General features: G+C 39.2%; 1 long non-coding RNA gene across 2 annotated transcripts; it reads right to left on the reverse strand.

Annotated features, from left to right (window-relative positions):
• Positions 1-11,034: 11,034 nt before the first annotated feature.
• LOC102075739 (uncharacterized) lies at positions 11,035-18,149 on the reverse strand. Of its 2 annotated transcripts, none has more exons than XR_002062730.2 (3): positions 17,085-18,149; positions 14,037-14,087; positions 11,035-11,320 (listed from the first exon to the last, which is right to left on the reverse strand). It is a non-coding gene; the product is annotated as an uncharacterized LOC102075739 (long non-coding RNA). The 2 variants fall into 2 exon arrangements; XR_002062729.2 differs by lacking the exon at positions 11,035-11,320 and adding an exon at positions 12,468-12,687.
• Between the last annotated feature and the right edge of the window lie 1,484 nt (positions 18,150-19,633).

Genomic DNA, 19,633 nt, shown 5'->3' on the forward strand with positions numbered 1-19,633 from the left:
GACATAGTTTTGTTCTTAACATCATACATATGCTACTGAATAAAAATCATTCTCAAAGTTCATGCTCACTGCCTGCAGTCACATACTGCCATGCAAGTCGAGTTTTCTTGATAATGAGAGGACAGGTCACACATAGCCATCAAGCTGCTTGTCAATTGTTCAGTTACCATTAAGCCTCTGTTGTCTAAACACTTCATGCAATATTTTTGTTAAAACCCATGAATTAAAGCTAAAAGTCTGCAATTCATCCACATCTTGATTGCTGATTTAAAATCAGCTGCAGCAGTGTGCAGAGGTAAACTCACAAAACCAAAGAAAAAAACCTATGCCATGGTCCAAAAATGTATAGACCTAACCGTAAAAGACAATGCAAAGATTAAATAACTGGCAAATCAGTGTTGTGTGGTTCAATATGCAGTACAGTTAGTTCTCTGTAGATATTTCTCTTTCATAGACATCCAGCTGTGTTATTGAGACTCAAAAACCATCATTTCCTTCTCATCTTAGGACAGTAAGAAGTTGACACAGAACAGCAACATCCAAACAAATGACTAACTAAAAGAAATGTCAAACATATATGCTGTGTCTCAAGTCAGTTTCCACCATAATTTCATTTGGTATTTTCACATAATCATGTGCAGCTGTATTAAGTGCTATATTAGAAGTTAGTGTACCTGTATAGAGTAAAAAGTTGAGTGTGGAATGCTGCACGCGGCTCACCTTCAATAGCCGCCATCTTGGTTTCATAGCAAAAAGGGAAAGACCACCAAACAATTTTCAACAGTAGAAGGTCGTCATCAGCATCACACATTACCTGATGTTTACTTGTTATGTTAATTTATGCAGTGTATTTTTTTTAATATATATTTTTATTAAATTTTCTGCATCCATTTTTGCAAAAGAGAAATTGAACAATATGCCGTTTTCCTTTTGAAGAACATAAAACAATATGAAACATACACTCCCACCTCATAATTATAGGAGTACCAGTGGGTATACAAAATGAAAAAAGAAAGGGTCCAGTCTAATAATACGAATAGTAAACCCTGAAGTACAAGATAACAGTTCCTGAGTGTACAGAGAGATGTGGAGAGTTTCAGAGCCCACACCCTCACACAGACACAAAAAAAAGATGGAACATTTACATATGTCATTTGAATGGAGATGGGCACAAAAAAACAAAACAAACAAAAACAAAAAACAAAAACAAAAACAAAACAAAACAAAACAAAACAAAACAAAAAAACATAGTGAGTGGTCAGCTTAGTTGTAAAGATAGGTCAAATCTGTAAGAGAAAAGAAATATGTATAAAGTAGGTAAGTAGATACCATCATAAGGCGCAGGCACAATAGAGTCCATATACTTAAACATAAGATGAAATAAAATAGAGTAAAGTCTGAGCTGGCTAATTGGGAGCGTTGCGAGACCGCAAAGTCTGAACATGGTCAAAAAAGGGTTGCCAGATCTTAAAAAATTTGGCCATAGACCCACGCAGGGTGAATTTAATCTTTTCGAGTTTGCTAAAATGCAAAGCGTCTCTGATCCAGATTTCCCAGGATGGGGGAGAAGGGGATTTCCAACATAACAATAATCTGCGTCTTGCCAATAAGGTGAGAAATGCTACCAAATCCTCTCGGGGTGTCGGCAAGACAACTGTATCGGGAAGAACCCCAAACAAAGCAGTTAAGGGCACAGGTTGGAGGGTTAGCTGGATGATCTTTGATAAAGTCAGAAAAATATTAATCCAGTATTGTGTGAGGGATGGACATGACCAAAACATATGTATTAGAGTTTGATGACAACGGTCGCAATCAGGGCTAAGGTTGGGGTATATTTGAGCTAATCTGGCTTTAGTCCAGTGTACGCGGTGCAAAATCTTACATTGAATCAACCCGTGTTTGGCACATAGTGAGGAGCCATGGACCCGGTAAAGAATTTTATCCCAAGAGTCATCCTGAATCACACACCCCAAATCCTGCTCCCATGCCTTTTTAATAGCTGAGGTTGAGAAGTTGCCAAAGGAACATATTCTCCCATACAGACAGGAAATCAGGCCCTGTGATGGAGGGGGAGGTGATAGAAGGTTATCAAAGTCATGACAAGGAGATCTAGATGGGAACTGAGAGGATTTCAATTTATGCAGTGTATTGTGTGGTTAGAGATCATTTTCTTCACAAAACACAAAAGCTAGTAGGGGTGGGCAACATAGCCTTAAAATATATCACTTTAAGGAAATTTGTGATAATGATGGGTAGTACGGGAGGTAGTACTGTTGCCTCACAGCAAGAAGATCCTGAGTTCGACTCCATGGGTGTTTAGCCAGGGTCTTTCTGTGTAGGGCTTGCATGTTCTTACTGTATTTGTGTGGGTTTCTTCCTCCCAGAGTCCAAAGACATTCACTTATTAGGGTTCGATTAATTGGTGATTCTAAATTGCCCATAGGTGTGAATATGAGAGCGAATGGCTGTCTGTCTCTGTTAGCCCTGCCACAGGCTTGCGACCCGTCCAGGGTGTATGTTAGCTGGGACAGCCTCCAGAATATCCAGAATGGATGGATATTTATGACCATGTAGAACAAAAACTATTATATCTGTCAGTTCAGGCAGCATGTTTTTATAAGTGCAAGTAAACTAAGGACATTTTCCATCCTTCTTTTATATTAGCTACTGTCACTGATGACAGACTACCTAATTCAAAATCTGACCTTATTGCAACAAGATGCCAGCAACACCAGCAATGCACAGTACAATATGGTGACAAAGCATATAACAAATGTAATCACAACAGTAAGCCTGGTAGTGTTTTCCCTGAACATTTAAAGTAAAAGTATAACATAACTGCTTAATGCTTTAGTCACTTCACCGTGTAAACTGCACAACAGCTGTGTACAAAAGCTGTATAATATTATTACAGAATCAAACTGAAATTGAAAAATGTTTTCCACCTGGAATGTTGTATCTTGGGTTGAGCTTTCTAACAACAAGTCCTTTTTAGTGCCATGTCACAGCATCAGTAAGGTCCATGCACCTTTTCCTCTTCCTGACATATGACGCAGCGAATACTCCAAAAATGCTCAGTTGAGTCATTTGTTTAGCTTTGAGTCTCTCATCACCAGCTGCTTTTATTTTCTGTTTTAACCCCTCAGGTGAAAAACGTTTGCTGTTTCCACCATTAGCAGAAACTGTTTTGGCTTGTTGGAAGTTACTGAAGTAGCTCCCTTATCAGGTGCTAAATTGAAGTAGGAGGCTGACATGATGCTCTTGCTCTCAGACATGATTGGGCTTGCATTATTGTACGATCTAGGGAATGTAGAGGCATAACGTCAGTGTATCAGTAATACTGTAAGATGCCATTAAAACACTTATACAAGTTACAATATTGATAATGGGCAGTGTCATACGGCTAGCACACTCAAATATTATTTCATGAGACTACACTACACTGTGGAAAATCTCATGCTACACAATTATATGCTAAGTGTATATGGTCTGCTTTTAATTCACTTTTTCCTTTAGCTAAGATGGACTCTCTTTTCCCTTTGCCTTTCAATTTCAGCCACAAGGAAAAGTTAGCTACTGTATAATATGTAGGCTCAGTGTTTTGTGCTGCAACACTTTCCTCACGAGTCTGCCTGTGCTCGATCAGCCGCCATTTATTACCCCGGAAATCAGCATGTCATGGCATGTGTTGGTAACGAAAACAGATGCAGGTTAATTGTTGCTGTAACCAACACCTTTATCTGTCATCCACTTCAAGGCAACACATCCTTACTCTGACTCTCCCCTTTCTTTCAGTAGAAGCCTTGAAGTGGATTGATTCTCTCCGTCTCTCTTCAGCAGAAGTAGAGGAGGGCGTTGATTCCCTCGCAGCTCAGGCGAAACCAGCCGCTGTGTTGCTCGGCAAGAGGCAGAGGTATAGTTGAGCGAGAGAGAGGTCACCGATATGATTATCCCCGAGTGTCAATACAAAAGGGAGACGTGAGAAAGGTCCCCGCTGAGCTGGAAAATGAATGACTTTGACCTCATCAAACCTGCGGAAGCATCTCCACTTCCTAATTAAGATTGAGTGGAACAAAATCATCAGTGTACAGGACCGGCCATCTTAGCTGAAGCTGATCAAGCGTACTACACTGCTCTTTGTATTTATCACAAATTTATGTCCAGGACAGGAAAGAAAAAGGGTGATGTAGATGGCAACATTTTTTAACTGTGATAACGTCACCTTTTCAGTAATAACACTTTATACTGTGCTTTCATCTTTTGTATGAGAACCACTGCATTAGCGAGTGCACTTGGAGCATGTGCCCATTTCACCCACCTGGTAAGCGAATGATGTCCCAATAACAGCCTCGTTATTCCCAATTAAACTCTCTACCATCCATCACAAACTGCCACTGTAAACCAAGCATAGGGCCATTATTGGCTCCCATTAATACTGTATATACAAGCAGATGGCGAAGGAGGGAGGACCGTGTATATTTGTATGAGAAAGAACAAGAGAGGTTGTAAAACTACATAATCCAACTCGATATCTGTTTAAATATTCCAGAGTTTGCAAAGCCAAACATTTTGATTTATAACACAGATGCACATAAAGCACATTATAATATGCACTGAGTAATTAGTTCAACAAATAGCCTGTCATCATCCGTGTGCCAGCAGCCACAGAGAGTGAGGTCTCTCCCCTTAGTTAGGAAGGCAAAATTCCCTGGCTGAAAGCTCGTACAACACCATCACCCTCCCTTCGACACCTTTTAGAAGCTCTCAGTGGGTGTCTTGCTTTCACCTCTGCAGATATGTAGTAATCACACTTCCAGCGCCAGAGTGCACCGCCGCAGCCAAGAGACACTGCCGCTGCCCAGCCTTATCAGAGGGAGAAACATGGATGACCCTGATCACACGAGGAACTCAGTCATCCTCGAGGAAGGTGTCCTCTTTACAAGGTGTTCTGTATGAGTAATGGGGATATTGAAGGCTCGATCTGATTATCATAACCCCTCTATGCCTTCCCACTGCTAGAAAAAAAATAAAAATAACAGGAACTGTGTCAAAGCTGCAGTCAGATGACAGCTAGAGCAACACGGTGCCCAAGGCAGCCACCGGTCCGTTCTTTTCGTTCGCTTTTCTGAAGGTCAATCTTCAGCTGCCCTCCACGTGGCTGCAGTCCTGTTTACCTCTCTCCAAAAGCCAATTACATCGCTGCAGTGCTGTGCCAGTCAAAGCTGTTATATTTCACACACAGACACATGTAGGCTTGCACCTACACAGATGCGCCGTGCACACCCACTCACACAGACAAACACCTGCAGCAGCTACTCTTCTTAGCTGCAGCAGAAGGCATGGATAATGCCTTTTGACCTGTCTGTGGTGAAATATATCGATGTGTACACATGGAACGATTATTTAGAGCTCAGGCACATCATGAAGTAAGTTAGTGAGCGCATGAAAAACGATGGTTTATTTACCATGGGGTTTTATATTGGGTTGAATGTGAGATGATTATAAACCTGTCTTCATTATCTGAAAAATGGAGAGGCCTTGCTAATGTTTGCTGATTTATTCTATAACCTCGAGGGTTTAGTTCTTGATTTATGTTAGTCAATGACAGCTTGTGTAATCATACAAGTGTTGGTAAAATAGTGATGGATGGCAGGTTGCTGTCCTCAGCAGTACTTTGGCTTTTACCTATTACACTGAATGATGGAAGCTTTAAATGAGGGTGGAAATCCTTATGGGGTTTATCTTTTTCAGATCGTACCTGCTTAGATTGAAGAAATTTCGTCATTTTATTATAATTTCCAGCATTTTGAATGAGACTGAATCAGCTATAAGCTGTGTGGTAATGGTCAAAACTCAGATCAGTGTTCTTCTCTGCCATCTACAGACAGTGGAAGGGAGTGCCAGACTGCCAGATGAGGATCTGAAAAGATCCAGATTGCACTGTGTGGGTTTTTTTTTTTAAATACTCCTTTGCGTGTTCATATCTGACATACAAGTAGTCTCTATATATTGCATGTTGTTTTATGTTATTTAATATTAAATGTGGGTATGAATCAAGACGAGCAGTTTCTCTGATATTCTGTAGCATCCAGCAGAAGTAGGGCAGCAGATGATTTCACATTTTCAAACCAGATGACCACCATCTGCTATTTGTGGAGTTGTTGCTGTAGGAAGCAAAAAGCAAATGCACAGCTTTCTGTCAGTTTTAATGAACAATGTTCTGTTTTGCAGCTTTTCTGTCATCGAGCTCCAGGTAACCTTGGATGGAAGTTTCTGAGGCATTATGATGAACACAAACAAGAGGGGAGGTATTTGCAGCATTCAAGAAGACTGTCATAAAACAGCTCAAGTAATAATAAAGAAAAATGTGCCTTTATTAAAGTAAGCGGCTGTAATAATCTTCCCATGATTTCAGAACAATTAGAACAGATAACTATATGACCAAGAGAGCATTTAAAAGAGATGAAAAGAAAGAGGTAAAGTACCCCTGTGTGTGTGTTGGCTGCAGCAGTGTAAACAGGTCTCGCTCTACCTACGCAAACGGAGAGAAAGAGCCCCGGGGTGGAGCAGAGACGACGGGCTCCATCTGGTGCCTGGGCAGCCAATGAAAAGAATAGAGTACTGGGGGAGCCAGGAAGAAGGGGAACATCATGAAAAGCTCCAATTGGATTTGTCGTCCAGTTCATTGGCACCGGCTGCAAGGTGGCTAACGAGGTAGGTGGCTTAACAGGAAGGAAAGGTATCATCTGCTGCATCAACACTACATGCAAATGTTGTATTTTTTTGAAGCATTTAAAAAAGACACATCAGAAAAAGCAAGTGAAACTGGGTATCTGGAAAACAATTAGGGCTTCTGCACAGTGCTTGGGCTTGTTCGTTCCTTAAAAATGAGCACCCTGTAGCTACTTTTTTCCCATGGGGAGACAGAGCGTAGTATGTGCTCCGTGCGCTGCGCTCCTGAAGCATTATGGGAGAGGAAACGATTGTAAGTAGAGAGCCATCTGCTTTGCCACTTGCCATGTCTGCCCGTGCCAATACCTCTTGCTTCCTTCTATTTCTCAGGTGGGGAGTGGAGTGGATCCACACTGTCTGTGGACACACACGTGCACACTAAAGCATCCTTGAACTTGAAAGTAACAGATGTGCCAACACAGATCCTACATGTGGAGGAATCCCACTTTTTTTTTTCTTTTTGGGTGTGTGTTTGTGTGTTCACACATCTGGCACATTCTTTTATGCATTATTCTCTGGTGTAATCAACAGCTGGAGGTGATGAGAGTGTGGCGTGCTATAGATAGATTCTTCCTCATTGATAAGAGAGGTGACAGACACAAAATACCAACTGCATTTTTCTTAACAACCAGTCTGTTTTCATTTTATCAGCGCAGGAGTGCAGCAGAGACAGGCCCCAGTGTCCTTGACAGTGGTGACACTGAAGAGATGGATGTACAGGCGGTCAAAGGAAAGTCATTTATTTCCGTTGACCCACTCAGTCAAGTGGATTGAAGCTGAGCCTTTTGATTTGGCTTTTACTTTGCCTTTTTCCCCCCACAGAGTCCACACTGCTCCTGCAATTACTGCAAACAGAGAAGGTGATGGGTCTAAGATTTTGTCCAGATAAAAGAGTCAGGACCCTATCTCTCCTGTTGACACCATTAAGCTATCACTGAGAACTAGAAGCTGTAGGGGAGGGTGGCACTGAGGAGCTGTCAATCAAAGCTTACCACCCAGTTCTTGTTTAAAACCATCTGCCACTGAACTCCCACTGGCCTCTTTGTATCTGATCCTAAAACCAGCCGCAGCGGGCTGATGGTCTTCATCACTGGGAGGAATATTCACCACTTACTGTCTTATCAAATGCAAGCAAGGGACTGCAGAAATGCACATATTCTTGGATTGGGGTTGTGGGTAGAAAGCGCTTTAGGGTTATTTATCAAACCAGGCAGTACTGACTGCCAGCACCAGAATAACGAAAAAAAAAAAAAAAAAAAAAAGCTGTTCCAAATAGCAGTCGTCCAACTGAGCAAGCTAAAACAACTGCAATCCAGCTGTCACACTTTAAAAATGCATATGGATGGAGGACGGTCATGTGAAAAGGTGCAGTTAATTTTGAGTGAAAAGCTCTGGAGTATGACGTTGGTTTTCATTTGTTTGTTTTTGCAGCTTGTCAACTGTTTCAGGCTAAAAAGTGATGTGCAATTTAGTCACTCCAGCACAAGTTCAACCCTAATCCAACGTCAGTGTCAGACAGCGCACCTAAATCTCTTCATGGTGGGACTTATCAAACAATAACAGACACTTTGCAGATCCATTTATAGCTGTAAGAGATGAATATTGTGTTGTGACTTCAGGGAGGTTGCGGCACATGTGTCAACTTGTTGTAATACCCTAATATTTGATCTATTGCATAAATGTATGAGGGGATGTCACCAGCATTTTATTTTCACATTTTGTTCAAGGGCTTGTGAGAAGATTATGTTGAAAATTGAATCACCGATTACACTTGAATTCATCTAATTCCACCTCAGGTGACAATTTGGGGCTGAAAAACAGAAATAAAACAGAAATCTCAGAAAACGTCCTAAGACAGCTGTCTCAAATCAAAGCAAAACACCCACTTTTTCCTTTCACATGGAATCGTTCCATTCAATGGTGCTTTTCTATTTAAAGTTGTCTCTGTTTGGAGTTGTCATAGTCATAGAAACTAAAGTTGCACAGAACACTTTGGTGTTTGAAACAATATTAGAACTGTCTGTTTTTATATCAGCATGGGTGGTCATGGATTCTCTGTAACATTTTTGACTCCTGCTCAACAAAAACATCAAAGTGCATGAGCAGTTTAAATTTTTGTACAAACAAGTGTCTTTCAAAGAAAGCACCATCTGCTGAGTAAAATTAAAGTTAATGCTTTACAACCCTTTCTCAAAAAACAGCCAAAACAGTTACATGAGTTACAAATTATCACATTCCATTTTATTTATATTTTGCACAGCATCCCTGCTCCTTTAAAAATAGGGTTGTACAGTTTACAGTGAATAGCTATAGTTAAATGGCAAAGCTAATGTTATTGTCCTTGTTTTCTTATTGTAAATGCCAGCCCTTTTAATTTCTTTTTTGTCACCGTAGCAGCATTATTCTTTGAGTGACGGTATAGGTTGGTTGGTTGTAGTGAAATATCCCATTATTGTATTCTCATGAAATTTAATGCATTTTTTTCGGATTATCATTGCTACTTGGGTGATCCCTTAACTTGCTATTCAAGGACCTGCTGCTTCTTTTAAAGTTTTAAGGTACACTTAGAGGATGAGAAAAACCAGAAAAAGGGCACCCAATAAGCATGGTGGCACAAGGGAAGATCCTGGGTTCGAGTTTGCATGTTCTCTTTCTTTCTCCACGCCTCTGCATGTTTGATTTGGTAGATTTTTACTGGATGGGTTAGAGTGATGTAAATCTCATCAAGCAGTCTTTTATGAATGATGACTCATCCATAATTCTTGTCCACAACAGATTATAATCTGGGCCTTAAAGTTGTGCGTGTAGTTGTTTTGATGGTCACTGTACCAGATACAAGTCACTGACCTGAAGCTCGTAACCATGTTTCTGGAACATTTTCAATGGAATTATTCAACACATAATTTTGCTTGCTGTGTGGTGCAGACCATCCAAGAAGTTTAAAAATGTGTGCTTCAGTTTTGCTATTGGAGCGTGATTCCAGTATTTAATTTGTCTGTTACTTAGCACTAATAAGATAGATGATAGATAGATAGATGTATCAATGCATTGCACCCGTACATGCAGCTTGCTAGCTTAAAACTTAGCACTTCACTCTTTGGCTTAAATGTAGAGTCCAAAATGTTTACATGACCAAAATGCTAACACTAACCAGAAAACATAAAAGAAATCATGATGGCTTTGTCTATCTTTATATAAAGTCTGCTTTTTTTTTCCTTCTTCTTAGAAGGTATGACCTCACTTCCCAGTATTGGACTCTTGATAGACAAGCCATTAGAAAGTAAAGACAAATGAGTGACAGGTTCTCTCCGTCTCCTATACTGAGCTGCACCTGTGTGGACAAACCTCATACAGACTGTTTGCTCCTTGATTTCAAATCAAAACTAATATTCCATGTTTTCTTGTATCTGCAGTATTTTAGAGAACATTTGAGGCATGAGATGTGGCATGCTGTTGCTGAATCTGGCTTTAGTTTAGATCAACATCTGCAAGTTTTGCACTTTATGCAAATGGGGAGTGGATTACTTAACATTTTGTCATTGGAAATATACTGCTACCAGAGTGAACAGCCATGAGAAACAATGAATGTGAAGCGTGGAGTGATAGCATATGATAGCATAGCTAATGACCTAAATATTCATATAACTATAGTCTTTGATAAAGTATTTCATATTGGCCACTGTACTCCAAAACACATAAATAAGCCATGCAATTACAGTGTGTGATGTGCCAGTGCATTACTATAAACATAGACACAGTAGTTTAATTTGAGTCAAAAACACATACCCAGTCTTGCAGTAAATAGCTGTAAAACAGAGTTTTGGGAGATAAACACATTTTTGCTGATCTTTTCCCGTGATTTGTCGAGCAAAAGGGAAACATTGAATGGCACCATATCCCTTGAATAAACATCTTGCCATGGTTTGACCCCATGCAACCACACGCTTGCACACACAGGTTCTTCTTTTTTTCTTTCAGCTGATTACTACAGAACAAAAATAAAAGAGCTTAGATGTGTGTTCCAAGCTAGAACACCTTTTCATGATGAAAGGCAGAGTGAAAGCGAGAGAAATGAGACCATCTAAATACCGGTGCTGGTAAAGGAGTCAGAGCAATATGGGATAGGATGAGCCTCTCCATCTCTTGTGTAATGAAGAATGACTGAGAGGGATTGCATAGGCCAAAAGCATCTGAAGACGGGGCCATTGCTATGCACAGAGCATTACATTTCAGACTGAGCAAGTTGAGACCTACAGCGCGTGAGGTTAGATTGCAAAAAGACGAGAGGAGCGGGAGGTTAAATGTCTCTCCTCTCAGTCTTTATCTCCTAAATGACATGGCTCATTCATACAAGCAGCTCTCATTCAAGGACACTAGCAGGACTTGTGAAAGAAAAGAGCACACTTGGATAGAAATCTCATGAAGACACTGAAAGACTTAACAGAAAGAGGCAAACAGCTGGCAGTATTGGTAAAATTGCATTTAATTAAAGACAAAATCTTCATTACAGTCTAATAACAGGACAGGGGGAGCAGTTTTCTTCATATAACAGATGACGGGTTGAAGAAATGTAGTTCCTATTGAGGTTCTTCATAGAAAAGATTTGGAAAGCAATACATTTGAAAGTCATTTTAATTCTGATTCTTCAAAACAATTGGCAAATGTATGAGACTTTCAGTTTGCACAGTTGGTAACATAAAACTCAGCTCTCTGGGCGCTTTTGCATTTCACACTAAATAAGTGCTGATAAGCTAATAAAGACCATAGCAAAATGAAATTCATAAGAGCTAGTGTGAATAAGAAAGAATGCTTGTAATCTATGAATATCAGGCTTATGGCTTCATAAACCTATGAGCAGGCATACCTGTGTGTAGTGTTTGGAAGTGTTTGATATGGTACAGTCCCGGAGGAGCTACAGCAAGTCACTGGCTTGTTATATAGAGGAATAACTAAATGCATGCTCGCTGCAGGCCTTTCTCTTCTACAGATTTCAATCGTGGTAACCAGAATCATTTATTCACATCAAGAGGCTGCTTTGTACACTACCCAAAGGGGATGCATTTGACAGTGAGTTTATTCAGTCATAATACATTCCAACAGATGCTTTCACAATAAGTGGATTTGTGTTTTTTCCTAAACCTGCCTATAGCAAGGTGTTCTTAAGCACATCTGCGGTTGAAAACTTTCCTACACAATTTCCACGAGTAGTTGTAATATGACATTTTTTCCTTGATTAGAAGTCCTTTACGGTAAAATGATTCCATTCATTGTAAGAGGTAGAGAAATAATTAAGGCCAAATTCACCAAGGATTTCTCTTCTAATTGGCCATATGGACTGGAAAGAAAAGTTTTAATTTTTTCTTTTGTCTTTCAAAGCAGATGTCCAGGGTCTTAGACTTTTGGCTTTAGCTACTCAGTCATCTCTCCCCTGGTGATTCCAGCCATAATTACTATTCCACGTATTATGCTATTTTAGTCCATACTAAGGTTAGAAAGTTAAGTACAGTCACAGTTTCCATTGGTGCTACCAGGTGTATTTACTTGTCAACAGGCTCCTCTGAAGAGGAATTGTGTATGCAGATGTCAGTGTGATGTACTAAAATGTCAGACACTACCTATCCTTGCTGCCCTCTCAGCACTTTGTATTCAAGTCAATCAAAAGTTACCCACAATATAAATATTTACCATGTTGTATATGTGGCAGTAGCTTGGGCTAGAGTTGTTACGGTTATAACCACAGCCAACTAAACAATTACCAGATACTTGACATCAAAAACGTGTTTTTACTCATTTATTTAGGCTCTTGCAGTCTCTCTTGCAGTCTGTTTGATCTGGTACAGTGGAATCCCTTTATAACAAACCAGTAAGTCATTACTGCAGCAGCCCAATGCAGTCAGGTGGTAAGCTCCAAGAGATGCCAGTAGAGAAGTGCCAAAAGGCCACTTGAGGTTGGCTCTAAAGGCAAGTCATTACCCATTATGTCCACATCTGTAAACATCTTTCTCAATATGTATACAGTCTATTTTTAGTCTTTTTCAACTAATTTGTACATTCATAACAGCAATACAGGAGGTGAAAAACCAACAGGTGAGGTGACCCTGGCCATCTCTTACATACAATCCAAAGCAGGTTATGCTCCCTGTTATCAAGCCCTGAAACTAAATTTACATAAGATGAACCAGATGCAGAAAAAAAATGTTAATAATGTGATCTAGTATTTCACATTATCTAAATTATCTGGTGTAATCACTTTCCAAATACCACACATCCACATATAGCTGTCAGTGTTCATGTTGCTTCTACAAATTCTGTAACCCAGTACATAACTGCACTAATTCCCCCAACCAGTATGGCCACAAACCTCCCTGATGCAGTCTATTTTTAGTTATGATGTAATTTGCTGTTTTGTTTTCTGTGGCTTACCACAGGACCTTGTCACAAATTGCCAGGGCTCCCTGCATCCCTCCTTGAGGAAAACATAAGTACTCTATTATAGTACTGTTGCCACATTTTTTTATATAGGCTGGAATTCCATGGTATTTTTACATTGTGGGCAGAATGCCCATGCAGCAGACTGTTGTTTTGAATGTTTTTAACTATAATTTTGGCTTGTAAAACAGATTAAGGGAGTATGAAGGGCCCATGTGATCCTTCTATAACTGCTCAGAGAATGCCACAAGCAAGACCTGAATAGAGATTAGTCCCATTTCTTCGTCTTTGATGTAGGGATTCAGAGCCAAGCCAGCATTTTAAATGACTGTCACCTGCTGTGCTGCTGTATTTCCCCCAGGGATTCTGTGATCATTGACAGGTTGCTGCAAATCACTGAGACACTTGACTACTTCTCAATGACAGAACCGCTAAAGGGAAGTTGGTCTTTTTATGTATCTGTCTTTCTGCATGGATCACAGTAAGACTATTGGGTGTCCAGCATAAACACATGTATACGGTGCTGATAGCACAGCGTTGAACAAAGTGTCAAGCCTTATACAAAAATCAGTATTGATTCTTTTCACTGGTCTAACCAGCGATTCACAGGGACAAGTTGTGCACGTGTGGCAACTCAGTCACAGCTTCTTTGCTTATTTCCCTAATAAAATTATGCAAATCAGGTTGTGGTGCAAACAAGCCCTGAAAAGTGCAAGCAAATGGCTCCTTCATTACCAATTACAAGTGCAAATTGCCTCAGCTTTAAAATTAATCCACCAAGGCTGACACCTTTGCACCCCAAAGCCTCTTTACAAATGAAGCATTCTCTGATCTTATCTGAATTTCTAGGATGGGAAAACTGCTCTGTTGCTTACCTGACTTGCTGGTGACAATACAGCATCTTGGCAGCAATGGTTGGAACATTTCTGAAAGAGGAAAAAGTCACTGTCAGAAGTCTAAGAAGTGTGGGTGGTAAGTGGATTAGACACAATCCGAATTTGCCTAACCTTGATTTAAATTTACTATTAAGCAGAAAAAATGAGGAGATTTACATGTAATCTACATATACTTATGGGCTACTTTGTTAGGTACACCTGTTCAACTGCTCATTTTCCAAAAATACCTAATCAGCCAATCACATGGCAACAAGTCAGGCATGTAGACATAGATGTATAATAACGTTTTTATGTAAATATTAGACAACATGGCATTCACTTTACACACCATTGCTGTGAAAACCAAAAAGATTCCACACTGCATTTTCATGAATATCAAGGAATAATACAGTAAGACCATGAACCTGCCAATTCAGTTATCACTTACTTTCAGTATTTTAAGATTATCTCTTCATCAGTAGCTTTTAATAATGGTGATACTGGGGGTTTATATTTATCGTATGTATCTAGAGAATATGAAATTTTATCTAACCAATATTATCTTTGTCCTTATTTCATTTCAAGTGGCAATATGATATCATCATCAATATCATTAAGTTGCCAACAATGCAAACCAAACCTTTTCTCTGTGATTGTGTTTGAGTTGACATATGCATGCTTTGTTTCCTTGCATTTTAAGTGCATTGTGCAGCATGATCATCGAAAACACATCGAAATTTGTCAAAATTTCATTTTCAGCAACTAGGTAAGGAAAGATTGTCTTGGTGTGGCCACTAAAACACGAACACAGTGGCACTTAACACAGATTTGAAACTGACAGTCGTGTCAGTTTCACAGACGGAAGCTGATGTTTGTTCTTTGTGTGCATTTGAGGTCCATAACAAGATTGCAGTGAGAAAGAAAAATCCAGTAAAATGGCCAAAATTGGCATCAGATATGGTTTTTCATTTTTGTGGATGGACGTGTGTCTTTTTGTGTTCGGTGGAAGGGAGCATAGGCGGTATTTGGGCAGACAAAGTATTGCTTCCTTAAAGGTGAGGGTTAGTTTGGAGGCAGAGTCGGGGGCTTAGATAATAATATCAAATTCATTTAAATTAATTTATATTTACATAGCGCCAAATCACAACAACAGTTGCAAAATATTATCAGAGATACAAGAATATGTACATTGTTTTTTTTCTTGTTGTCTTTGGCTTGTGTCCTTTGTGAGTCCTTGCCGCCCATTGTTTTTATTGATTACTCCGCCCTCTGTTATTTAATCCTCTGTGTAATTGTAGGATGCATGTTTCTCATGCTTCTCGTGCTCATTTTAGGTGTCTTTGTTTTAGTTTTTAATCACACAATATAGACTTAATTTTGTTCATTCTACATTTGACTTCTTTGTTTTGACTGTGACATTTGTGTTAGTGGAACCGGACAATCTTACATCAGTTGTGCCAATTTTATCCTCACAGTAACTGATCCAAATACAGCATTTCAGAAAATGACTGCTGCTGTATTTGGGGGAGGTGGATTTTGTGTTTGTGTTTATTTTTGGTTTGCTTTTTTTAGTTGTTGTTGGGTTTGTTTGTTTTTGTAACAACATGCCCTTAGCCATTATTCACACAAGCTACAAAGACAAGTATATTGTTTTACATCCTGACCAAGTGCAAAGAAGTCCAGCAACAGTCGATCCAGTTTGCAATGACTGTGGGTTTTCCACTCCTGACTATGCATTTGCATAATGGAATTATGGGCTCAGCCATGCTATGTCTTTAGTGGACCATTAGGCAGGCCTTTACTGGATTGTAATTAGTGGCTTCTGCCCTTCACCTTCATTAGCATGCAAATGAAAACTCTGAACACCAAGAAATATTTGGCACATTGAGAGAAAAATGCCAAAGTGATTAACAGGCAATTCTGAAGTGGAATTGTCTATTTCTATCTATCACAGTTTAGAGTGCTTGAAATGAGACATTGCAAAGCGGTTAAGTACTAACAGGTTGATCTCCACAAGCATTTCAAGTGAACTGTGATGACATGACTGGTGACTGAGAGTTCATTTTGACCAAAGGGTATTTATGCTTAATCGGAGAAAAATCGACCAGCTGTTCTGCCTAGATACAATATAGTCCCCCAGTTCATGCTATTCTATTTCTGATGCGTCCCCGTCGTGCAATACACATTTCTGCTACTCCTTTCTTCCTTTCCATTTACACCCATGTGATCCCGCTAGATATTTTTAACCCCACTGTACTTGAACTTATAAACCATCTACTAGCATTTGCAATTCTAATGCTCTCATTTGAATTAAGCACTGATTACCATGAATACAATTGAACTTTCAAGACATGTCAGACAAGACCCTGCCAAAAGAAGCTCTCGACACATACACATTAATCACAGGAGATGGCCACTAGGCTGGCAAGTTAGAACATCCTTTCAAAGGTGTCACATGCCAGAGAGGGGTGAATCCTGGTGGCTGCTCTTCTTTTGTTAACCCTGTCTAATTAAGAATCCCATGCTAATACAGGCAGATACACTGAAATAAAGTTTTCTAGTGAAATGATGTGAGCTGCTGTCCCACAGCTAAAAACAAGGAACATTTATGTTCACCAAAAGACAAAATGATGTTTGATTTGATAGAATATACATGATACAATGTATATTGTATGTATATACTGTAATTTGAAAATTTAAAGTTAGTATTACGCCCTTGTTATATTAAAGTTACTTTAATATTAAATTATGTTAAAGTAGCTTTCTTTGTATTTGTAATTCTACAAATATTTGCAGAGTTCTCACTTTTAAATTTTCTGTTCTCCAATACACCACACATTTACAGGAACATTAATTTTATTAATATTTTAAATAAAAACCCTGAACTAGAACATTGCCTTGATCTCTACCTACTGACATTTACTTCTTGAAAACACAAAAATGACATCAGATGTCACCAAGAATCCTCAAAACAACTGAGAGATAATGATTACATGATCAAATTAATTATTCTAAAACAATAGCATTCCACTGGTTCTTTGCACTCACCATTGCACAAACTTTCCAAACTTCCATCTATTCGTCCACTCTTTTCTACTTATCTATTCAGGATCCTGTTGTGGCTATCGCCTGACCCAGCTGTCATATCACAGGAGACAGATTTTGCCTAGACAGGTCACAGGCAGGGCTAACACAGAGACAGACAGCTATTCACACTCCACCATTACACGCCACCAATTAACCTAATGTGTCTGGTTTTGCTGTGAAGCAACAGTTCTAACCTCTGTATGAAACCCTAAGAAAAAAATAAGATGCTTGACATTAATATGCAGTTATGTGGCAGATTCTGTGTTGCCAGTACTTTGTTCAGTCTAGAAAACTGGCCAACTCTGATCTCATGGCCTTTTCTTCTATTGTCTGACTAGGTCTTCTTTTGAACTGTGACAAACTGTGTTAACTCTGGTCTTATCTGTCCATCTGATGCGCTCCCTTGCTTCACCTCTCCTGTAGCTTTTTTGCTGTCTTGTCTGTCCGTCACATCCTTGGCTACTTTGCTTTCTCCTCCTGTCATGCTCATAAAAAGATTTGATTCAATTTCTGTTACCCAAAATCTGAACAAAACTCAGTTAGACTTATCTCATTTGTGTACACACACACATATTAAGCATAGATTTAACTAATTATTTGAGCACACCAGCTAATATTAAATGATAAATACATTAAACTAATGCACTGTGCTACCTGTGTGCCCTCATGAGATGAACAGGTGTGCCATATATTGAGAAAGTACTGGCAACAAAGAAAATCAGAGACTTGTGGCATGTGTCTACAGAATCCATCAATCCCATGTTTTCTATTCACTATTTTTCACACTTTCTGGCAAGTGTTTTAAGAAACACATCTCACTAGACTCATTTCATAATGCGAGAACAAGTTTGTAAATGAGGCAGCAGGTTGGTTTTACTTTAAAATCCAGGAGCAAATAATTAATAACCCATTTGTGCAATAAGGTGCAACAAACCCTCATATGTCTTTACCAAAGACTGAATATGAGGCTGAATATAGGCATGCAATGTGACACCAACATGGAAATGCAGAGACACACAGGGTTGATAACAGACGCTGAGACAAAGCCTGAGTGGATGACAGCACTATTTCTACACAAAAGGGCAATCAGGAAATAGGACACAGCAGGGTAATGAGACACAGGTGAAGATAATGAAACAGGAGGGGAAGTCAAACTACACATAAAGCACAGGAGACAACTATTAAATTAAAACAAGAAGTGACAGTTAGTAACTAAACAGCAAAAAGTAGATCCAAGAATAAGCTTAAAGGGGAACTGACACAGTAGTGATCGAACAAAAAAAAAACTCAAAAACAAACTGGAACTAAGAACCAAAGACTTAGCATTCATAAAAATACAGGAACAAACAAGAACCTATAAGCCAAATGGCAAACAGTTTAAAAAATGAAGTCATTTAAATAAGTCCTAAAGGCTTAAACCAGGGGTGTCAAACTCATTTTACACTGCGGGTCACATTCAGCCCACTTTGAGCTTAGGCTGGCCGGACCAGTGAAATTCCTCTTTTGTAACTGTAGAGAAGTTAAATATTTAACTGTTTTTCTACATGATAAATAAAAAGCTGCTGTAACAAAAAAAGAAATCTGTCAGGACGACTCCTTGGACTTAAATTGTAAGAAAATAATAGAAATTGTAAAATTACAGAAAAAGTCCTGGTAGCTCATTACCCAGACTGTCCAGAAATTTCCATAGTAGAAAGTGAAAAACACAAACGTTTCTGTTTTTCACAAAGTCACAGAGGTTTTATTAGAGACATCGGCATAATTTGACAAGAAAGCCTCATTTTTGCTATTCCACACCAAAAAAATTTCAACTTTCGCAGAAGTAATTTTTTTGGAACAAAAAAACCAAAAACCAGCGGCTACAACACTGTACACAACGATAGACTGGTGTGTAATAAACAAGCGAATAATGGAGAAAATAGAGATTTTTGATGTGAAACTGGTCTTGAAGCACACAGAGAGAGAGAGCTGTACAGGAAATACAATTTTATCATGGAAGCAAAACAACAAAAGTCAAAGGGTATATATCACAATGTTATTCAAACGTGAATCATAGATTTGATCTTCTTTTGCTGCTGGAGTGAAGAAACGTCCCGTTAAACCAGATATTCTCTCTCTTGCCCCCGTAACCGGGAGCACTGGGGTTCAACAGGTTAATCGTTTATTGCATAATTACTTTGTGTAGTATGGATGGCTATAAGGGAGGTTTTTATCACTAGGAAAAGCTGGGAATTGCACATATTCTTCCAATAGTAAACTGACAATAAATTCCTTGGTGTGATAATACATCACAAACTGTCCTGGATTCCCCACATTACTCATTGCAAAGGCAAAATATCAAAGTCTCTGGCAATTCTCTGCAAGGTTGAGGATCTCATAAATCAAATGTCATTATATATTGTCTATTGTTCTATTATACTGCCATACATGACATGCTGTGTGGAAGTGTGGGGAAACACATATAAAACAAACACCCATCCAATATCCATTTTGCAAAAAAAAGAGCAATA

Source organism: Oreochromis niloticus, linkage group LG1 (genome assembly GCF_001858045.2).
Source record: "Oreochromis niloticus isolate F11D_XX linkage group LG1, O_niloticus_UMD_NMBU, whole genome shotgun sequence".
NCBI lineage: Eukaryota > Metazoa > Chordata > Actinopteri > Cichliformes > Cichlidae > Oreochromis > Oreochromis niloticus.